The sequence below is a fragment of the Oratosquilla oratoria genome, chromosome 29 (genome assembly GCF_046742065.1).
Source record: "Oratosquilla oratoria isolate Oo_2021 chromosome 29, ASM4674206v1, whole genome shotgun sequence".
Taxonomy (NCBI): Eukaryota; Metazoa; Arthropoda; class Malacostraca; order Stomatopoda; family Squillidae; genus Oratosquilla; species Oratosquilla oratoria.
The window spans coordinates 51,416,269-51,426,268 of record NC_134805.1 but is presented as its reverse complement, the minus strand read 5'-3'; the positions used below and the strand labels follow the sequence as shown (position 1 = coordinate 51,426,268).

General features: G+C 37.8%; 1 protein-coding gene across 3 annotated transcripts in view; it reads left to right on the top strand.

The window, feature by feature from the left end:
* Positions 1-10,000, top strand: part of LOC143040767 (solute carrier organic anion transporter family member 74D-like) — a 291,921-nt gene that overhangs the window by 251,511 nt on the left and 30,410 nt on the right. The window lies entirely within an intron of this gene.

Sequence of the window (10,000 nt, the reverse complement as noted above, 5' to 3'; positions counted from 1 at the left end):
ACAGCAAAAGCTGTAGGGAGTTAAAAGACAAAAGAGATAAAGCCTGGACAAAATGAAAAAAAGACAAGACCTGAAAATGGGAAATATATACTAGTTATAGAAATGAATGTGTTCAAGTGTGCAGAGAAGAAAAGAGAAAATATGAAAAAGATGCCAAAGAAAAATGTAAAGATCAACCAAAACTATTTTACAGATATGTAAACAACAAACTGAAAAACAAACAAGAATTAGAGAAGCTACGACAAGGAGTTGAATACACAGAGGAAATAGAAATGGCAGAAATTATGAACAAGCTTTTAAATCGGTGTTTACAAGGGAGAACATACAACCTAGAGATATCGAATGGGAGGAGAAAGTCCCCCCTATGAAAGAAATAGAAACAACAAGGAATGAAATAATGAAACACTTGAGTAACCTTGATGTCAGAAAATCGCATGGACCAGATGAAATAGCAAACTGGATTTTGAAAGAATGCAGGAATGAACTGGCAGACAAAATACATAGCATAATAAACAGTTCCTTGAAAGAAGGAAAAGTTCCAAAAGATTGGAGAAGAGCAAATATAGTACCTATATATAAAGGGGAAAATAAAGTACAATAGCAAAAATTTTTGTAAGAATTATCACAAGTAGATGGGTAAGGTATTTAGAAAAAAACAACGTACTAAATCCAAGGCAATTTGGATTCAGACAAGGACGATCATGCGTCACAATCTTAATGTGTTTCTATTCAAGGCTAATAGATATAATACAAGTAAGAGATGGATGGGCTGATTGTGCATTTCCAGACCTAAAAAAAGCTTTTGATAAAGTACCACATAAGAAGTTGCTTAAGAAATTAGAAACTACAGGAGGAATACAGGGCAAACTGCTTAAATGGATGGAAGACTTTTTGCAGGAAAGAAAAATGAGAGTAGTGATAAGAGACAAACACTCTAATTGGGATGAAGTAATAAGTGTTGTTCCACAAGGAACAGTTATGGCCCCAATAATATTTGCTATATAGATTAATGAAATGGACAAAGAAATTGAAAGTTATATGAGCTTCTTTGCAGATGATGCAAAACTATTAAAAAAAGTGAACACTAAAGAAGATTGTGAGTCGCTACAGAGTGATCTCAATAAAGTATGGGAATGGAGTAGGAAGTGGGAGATGTAATTCAATACTAAGAAGTGTAGTATAATGGAATTTGGAAAAAGCAAAAATAGAATAGTAGGATCATATTAACTGGGAGAAGAAGGAATAAAAAAGTAGAAAATGAGAAGGACCTAGGAATCATTATTATGAATAATATGTCACCTGAAAAACATATAAACAAGATTTTTGGAGAAACTTATATTTTAATAAGAACAATCAAAGTGGCATTTACGTATCTGGATGAAGAAATGGTGAGGAAAATACTAATCACTTTGATAAGACCAAGATTGGAATATGCAGCGACAATGTGGTCACCAAGTACAAAAAAATGTATAACAAAACTTGAAAGAATACAAAGAGCAATTACAAAATTGGCACCAACACTCTCAAAACTATCATATGAAGAGAGACTAGCAAAACTTGAGCTACAGGCATTAGAGCAAAGAAGAGAGAAAGGAGATTTGATAACTATTTATAGAATCATGAAAGGCTTAGAAACTATTGATAGAGAGGATCTAATAAAATGGGATGATAGAAATATAAGAGGACATGGAAAGAAAATCAAGAAGGACAGTTATAGAAGAGATCTGAAAAAAAAAAACAGCTTTCCCCACAGAGTAATAGACATTTGGAACAAGCTAGATGAGAAAGTGGTGTGTGCAAAAACAATGCATGAATTTAAAAACAGTTTAGATAAAATGAGATATGAAGACGGGACATCACGAGCATAGCTCCCCTTCCCGTAAAATACAACTAGGTAAATGCACACACACACACACACACACGCACACACACGCACACACACATACACGCACACACACACACACACACACACGCACACACACACACACACACACACACACACACACACACACACACACACACACACACACACACACACACACACACACACACACACACACACACACACATATATATATATATATATACATATATATATACATATATATATACATATATATATATTTATATATGTGTGTGTGTATATATGTATATATATATATATATTTATATGTATATATATATATATAAATATATATATATATGTATATATATATATATATAAACATTTATTTCATGTATATGTACGTATGTATTTAATTACCGGTTGAAGACAAGATATGTAATATGTATACATAGAAGCTACTGGTGATCTCATTCAGATGAGGTATGACTGGACTCGTGCCTGAGCCTGATCTCAATCGGCTCCGACTTTGACCCGAAGTTGGGCCGGTCGCCAACAAAAGACATACTAAGTGTCGTTGTACTATGTGGTTACTATGTGGTTATCATGTAGTTATTATTTGGCTACTATCTGGCTTCTACATGGTTATTATATGATTATTATGTCGTTACTATGTGGTTACTATGTGATTACTATACGGTTACTGTGTAGTTATTATGTAGTCACTCTATAGTTACTATGTAGTTAGTACGTATGTATTAAGTGGTTATTGTAGTCTAAGGTTATGTGGTTACTGTGTGAAAGTGGTTCAGTAAATGGTGAGGTTTCCATTATCTTGAGCCTCATACTGCGCACCACGTGGATGATACTCACGTGGGTAAGTCGAGTGCAAGTCCAACCTTGCATAAGAGAATGAGTAGGTGACCATGCATGTATGTGTGTATATATGTATGCATGTATGTATGTATGTATGTATGTTTGTATATATATGTATGTATGTATGTATGTATGTATGTATGTATGTATGTATGTATGTATGTATGTATGTATGTATGTATGTATAAACGTATGTATGTATGTATGTATGCATGTATGTATGTATGTATGTATGTACACACACACACACACACACACACACACATACACACACACACCTCTCATGGCGCTGTGGTTAGAGCTCTGGCCTGCCACTACGGAGGTCCGGGTTCGATCCTCGCCCGGGGCTGAAATAATATCAGTATCGCAGCGCTGAGGGGTGTTACTCCAACTCTCCAACTCTCGTGGAGTTGGGGGTGTGTGTGTGTGCAAGGTCATAGCATTACCCATAGATCGGACCTACGAGCTCTGAGCTCTCTTCCAGGAGGGAAATAGCTGTCGATCACGAGTCCAACACGTGATCCAAAGACCAAGTGAATACAAGTGAATACAAGTGAATACACACACACACACACACACACACACACACACACACACACACACACACACACACACACACACACACACACACACACACACACACACACACACACACACACACACACACACACACACACACACACACACACACACACACACACACACACGCACACACACACACACACACACACACACACACACACACACACACACACACACACACACACACACACACACACACATACGCACACACACACACACACACATAATATCAGTATCGCAGCGCTGAGGGGTGTTACTCCAACTCTCGTGGGCGGGGAGTTGGGGGTGTGTGTGTGTGCAGTGACCCAGGGCAGTGGACAAAGTGCAGGGATGACCCGTCATCAAGGAGGTGCTAAGATAGGAGGGAGGGTGGAGGGGAGTTGAGTGTATTTAGGGATGGAATGGGTGGGAATGATTTTATGCCTTTTTCTTTTTGGCTACCTCCCTTGAAAGGGGGAAAAACCTTGGTATATATATGTATGTATGTATCTATCAATAATTTCTATGCCTTTCATGATTCTATAAATAGTTATCAAGTCTCCTTTCTCTCGTCTTCGCTCTAATGTATTTAGCTCAAGTTTTGATCAGTCACTCCTAATATGATAGTTCTGAGAGCGTTGGTGCCAATTTCGTAATTGCTCTTTGTATTCTTTCAAGTTTTGTTATAAAAAAAAATTTGTACTCGTCGCTGCATAGTCCAATCTTGGTCTATTCAAATTGACTAGTATTTTCTTCATCATTTCTTCATCTAGGTATGTAAATGCCACTTTGATTGTTCTTATCAAATTATAAGTTTCTCCAATTTTTTTTATATGTTTCTTAGAGGACATATTATTCATAATAATATCTCCCGGGTCCTTCTCATTTTCCACTTTTTTAATTTCTTCCTCTACCAATTTATATGATCCCACTATTCTTTTTTTGCTTTTTCCAAATTCAATTATATTACACTTCTTAATATTGAATTCCATCTCCCACTTCCTACTTCATTCCCATACTTTATTGTGATCACTCTGCAGCGACTCACAATCTTCTACATTGTTCGCTTTTTTCAACAGTTTTGCATCGTCCGCAAAGAAGCTCACATAACATTCAATTCCTCTATCCATATCATTAATATATATATAGCTAACATTATTGGGGCCAAAAATGTTCCTTGTGAAACTCCACTAATCACTTGATCCCAATTAGAATGTTTGTCTAGATGGATGCCATGCAGAATGTCTGAAGAAAGGAGGTACAGTTATGGTGGACTGGTTGGTGAGGTTATTTAATGTTTATTTAAGAGAGAGTAGAGTGCCGGAGGACTGGAGGAGTGCCTGTATAGTTCCGCTTTACAAGGGAAAGGGGGACAAGTGTGAGTGTAGTAGTTTCAGAGGGATCAGCTTGTTGAGTGTAGTTGGGAAAGCTTATGGGAGGGTCTTGATTGAGAGGATTAGGAGAGGAACAGAGAGAGTAATTTGTGAGAAACAGTGTGGTTTTCGGACAGGTAGGGGTTGTATAGATCAGATCTTTGTGGTAAGACAGATATGTGAGAAAGCTATAGGAAAAGATAAGGATGTTTTTGGGCTTTTTTGGATCTGGAAAAGGTTTACGACAGGGTAGACAGGAAGGCACTGTGGGAGGTACTGCAGATATATGGGATAGGAGTAAAGCTGTTGAGAGCAGTCAAGAGTTTTTACGAGTAGTAGAGCTTGTGTTAGGATTAGAAATGGAGAGAGTGGATGGTTTAAGGTAAAGGTGGGACTTCGTGAGGAATGTGTTATGTCGTCCTGGCTGTTCAATCTTTACATGGATGGGGTGGTACGAGAGGTAAATGCAAGAGTAGTGGATCAGGGGTTGGAGATGATTTAAGAAAATGGAGAAAAGTGGGAGGTGAGCCAATTGTTGTTTGCTGACGACACTGCGCTTGTAGCAGGATCAAGAGGAGGGATTGAGGAAGTTAGTGACAGAGTTTGAGAAGGTGTGTGAAAGAAGGAAGCTGAAGATAAATGTGGGCAAAAGTAAGGTGATGCGTACAAGGGGAGATTGACAGCAGACTGGAAGTGAGCATTAAGGGTGAAAGACTAGAAGAAGTGGATCGTTTTAGATACTTGGGTGTGAATGTGACAGGAAAGGGAGGAGTGGGGGTGGAGGTAGAATGTAGGTTGAGAGAAGCGAGTAAATGCCTTGGTGGATTGAAAAGTGTAATGAGAAATAGACATCTGGAAATGGATGCTAAGAGGAGGTTATATGAAGGAGTGATTGTGCCAACAACACTGTACGGGGCAGAAGCATGGAACATGAGAGAGGAAGGGAGAAGGAGGTTGAATGTGTTTGAGATTAAATGTCTAAGAAGTATGATAGGGGTTGCTAGGCTGGATAGAGTGAGAAATGAGGAGGTGAGGAGGAGAACAGGGGTGGAAAGGAAGCTGCGAGATAGACATCTGGAAATGGATGCTAAGAGGAGGTTATATGAAGGAGTGATTGTGCCAACAGCACTGTATGGGGCAGAAGCATGGAACATGAGAGAGGAAGGGAGAAGGAGTTTAAATGTGTTTGAGATTAAATGTCTAAGAAGTATGATAGGGGTTATTAGGCTGGATAGGGTGAGAAATGAGGAGGTGAGGAGGGGAACAAGGGTGGAAAGGAAGCTGCGAGATAGACATCTGGAAATGGATGCTAAGAGGAGGTTATATGAAGGAGTGATTGTGCCAACAGCACTGTATGGGGCAGAAGCATGGAACATGAGAGAGGAAGGGAGAAGGAGTTTGAATGTGTTTGAGATTAAATGTCTAAGAAGTATGATAGGGGTTATTAGGCTGGATAGAGTGAGAAATGAGGAGGTGAGGAGGAGAACAGGGGTGGAAAGGAAGCTGCGAGATAGGGTTAATTAAAGAGTATTAGGAAGGTTTGGACACATGGAAAGAATGAGTGAAGAAAGATTAGTAAAAGAAGTGTGGAAGGAGTGAATAGGTGGGGGAGTCCTAGGATGAGATGGATGGATGGGGTCAAAGGGGCATTACAAAAGAAAGGAATATCTGTGGAGGAAGGACGGGAGAGGACAGAAGATAGGGGTGAATGGAGAGGGGTTGTGTATAGATAAAGCGGTGATGCATGAGGGGGAGTGGGTGGGGGATGGGTTGTGAGGAAGTATGTATGAGAATTTTTTTTTTTTTTTCGCAGCCCGAAGGGATTTCTTCCCGTCTTCTCCTTTTCTGCATGAGGGGACGGAGAGGGGGGGTCGCTGAATTTATGAAGCGGCCTTGCTGTGCATGTGCTGTGTCTTGCGACACTGCTTCTGACCCAGGGCAGTGGAGAGGATGCAGGGATGACCCGTCATCCAGGAGGTGTCAAGATGAGAGGGAGGGAGGAGGGTGGAGGGGAGTGGAATATATAGGAAATGGAATGGGCGGGAGTGGTTTCTATGCCTTTGTTTTTTGACTACCCCCCATGTAGGGGGAAAAAGCCTTTGGTATATGTATGTACATGTATGTCTCTTATCACCACTCTCATTTTTCTTTCGAGCAAGAAGTCTTCCATCCACTTCAGCAGTTTGCCCTGTATTCCTCCTGCAGTTTCTAATTTCTTTAGCAATTTCTTGTGTGGCACCTTATCAAAAGCTTTTTTTAGGTCTAGAAATGCATAATCAGCCCATCCGTCTCTTTCTTGTATTACATCTATTAGTCTTGAATAGAAACACATCAAGTTTGTGACACATGATCTTCCTTGTCTAAATCCAAATTGCCTTGGATTTAGTACGTTTTTTTTTTTTTCCAAATGCCTTACCCATCTAATTCTGATCATTCATTCACAAATTTTATCTATCGTACTCGTAAGAGAGATTGGTCTATAGTTAGTAGGGTCTTCCTTGTTTTCCCCTCTATATATTGGTACTATATTTGCTTTTTTTCAATCTTCTGGGAGTTTCCCTTCCTTCAATGAACTGCTTATTAGACTATGTATTTTGTCTGTTAGTTCGTTCCTGCATTCTCTCAAAGTCCAGTTTGCTATTTCATCTGGTCCATGCGGTTTTCTAACGTCGAGATTACTCAAGTGATTCATTATTTCTTTCCTTGTTACTTCTATTTCTTTCATATGGGGGACTTTCTCTTCCCACTCGACATCTTTAAGTTGTATGTTCTCCCTCGTAAACACTGATTTAAAATGCTTGCTCATAATTTCTGCCATTTCAATTTCCACTGTGTATTCAACTCCTCCTTGCCGTAGTTTCTTTAATTTTTGTTTGTCTTTCAGTTTGTTGTTTACAAATCTATAACATAGTTTTGGTTGATCTTTCAATTTTTCTATGACATCCTTTTCGTATTTCTTTTCTCTGCGCACTTGTACATATTCATTTCTACAACTAGTATATATTTTCCATTTTTCAGGTCTTTTGTCTTTCTTTAATTTTATCCAAGCTTTATCGCTTTTGTTTTTTAACTCGCTCCATCTTATGTTGTTTCAACATTTTACATATCCTTTTTCTTATTTTTGTCTTGGAACATACTTTTTCACTCCTTCCATATAAAATTTTGTCAAAATTTCCCATTTCTCTTCTACTGTTGTTTCCTCCTTGTGTATCCTTTCCCAATTTGCTTTTTGAAAGAATTCTCTTATTTGATAACTTTTTTCCATACGTCAATCTTCCCTTTCTATATTGTTCGTTTTTCCCATGTATTTTTCCTCATTTAGTTCTAGTTCAACTAATATGTGGTCACTTTTACTTATTGGTGTCTTATGTTCAATCATATCCACTATTTCAGGTTCTGATGTGATTATTAGGTCTAATCTAGATGATTCTTCCTCATCTCTATACCTAGTATTCTCTTGTATCCATTGTGTCATTGTATGTTCTATAATCATATCAAGTAGTACATTTCCATCATAATCATCTCCACTCTATTCTTTCTATATGTAACATTCCTCACATTTATATTCTTCTTAGTCAAGAACATAACTCCACCCCCTTGTTTTACTTCTCTGTTTCTAATCCAATAGTTATATGCTCCATGTCTTACACTGTTGGGTGGTAATGGACCTTTCAATTTTGTCTCTACACTTGCCATTACATCCGGTTCTTTTTTCTTCAGGTAATCATTCAGTTCACTCAAGCCTGTTATCAAGCCATCTATATTTATGAAAGATATTTTTATTTTTCTGCTACCTGTTTTCTGTTTTCCTTCCGTTTTTTTCTACTATGAACCATTTCCTCACTTTCATGTCCACTACTATCCAATATAATTTCTCTTTGTCTGACTCTGTTCTGTTCTCGTATTTTCCCTTAGCTTCTATTCTTTTTGTTTTATCTTCCTCTCTTTCCTCTTTATTCATCTCTCTTTATATCCATACCTGTTTACACTGATCACTTTTTGCTATTTTCACTGTTTATATTTGTCAACTGAATTTAACCTTAATTGGTCTGGTCTTGTCTACACTGTATTTCCCCCTTCTATATATTTCTTCAATTTGATTCTCTATTTCTTCTTCATCTTCTTGAATTATATCTAATACCTTGTTTACTTTTCCTTCTCCTCCTTTACTCTTGTAGTCCTATTTGGATTATGCTTTTCTTCCATTCATAATGATTATACATTTTTTTTATCTGCTGAGTCTCTTACTATATTCTCCTTCTCTCTCGTCACTTTAATAACTGTGTCCTTAGTTTGTTCTTTCATCTGTTGTTTCACTATATCTCTAAATTCAATTTTGTTATTCTCTTAGGCTTTTTTTACAACCACTTACCTCTTTTGCTATGGACTCTTTATTCTCTTTATTATTCGTCTTTAATTTCTCATTCTCTCTTAACTGTCTTTTTAATTCCTCTATTTCTTTAGTTATGTCTTGATTTTCCTTCTTTAGTTGCTTCATTCATTTTTGTTAGTTTCTCCTCTAGACTTACTGGTCGGGGGAGGTTGTCATCTCCTCCCTCATTAAATCCATAGAATCATCTCCTCTTTCCATTGAGCTGCTCTTATCTATATTCCTACTCTTAATACTTTTGCTCACCTTTCGACCTCGTCTGTGTCGTCTGCACATCTTTTGTTTACACCCCTTCTGACTTCCAAGGCCCGTTCCTCCCGTTCCTCATTTTCTTCCATTTTCCGCAATAATGCCTCCCCTTCTCCTTTTCGTTCACCTGTCCACTACACCTCCCTACTATCACAACACAGGTATTCCTTCGTCGCTGAAGTCCAAAAAAATTGCGTTTTTTCCCGGAGTTCCAATCTTCGCAGTCAATCCAATGTGTGTGTGTGTGTGTGTGTGTGTGTGTGTGTGTGTGTACAATGCCTGTGCGTGTGTATGTGTGCATGCTAGCGCCGGATTTATATCTACTTGTTCAGTCGTTTTTTGGCAAAACTGTTTTTTTTTTATTAACAATTCATTTATCATGGTACTGTTCAAACAATTCGAACACATCTTACTTTATTATAAAACCTGCTCTTAAAATTCACCTCTTTCATTGAACAATTCCATCTGACTTTTATTGTGTTTCAAAAATTAAACCTTCACTATTTTCCTTATCTTTTTTCGTAAGTTAGGCGATAATTAATACTAGTTATTGTTCTCATGCAAATCAATTTACATATACTGATGGTTTCTTCTTTTACATATACTGATGATTTCTTCTTTATAAAGAATCCCTCTAGATGCCATATCACTCAAACCAATTAGGATTCCAAATGACCCCAAACAAACTTACCGTAGAATTGGAGCCAA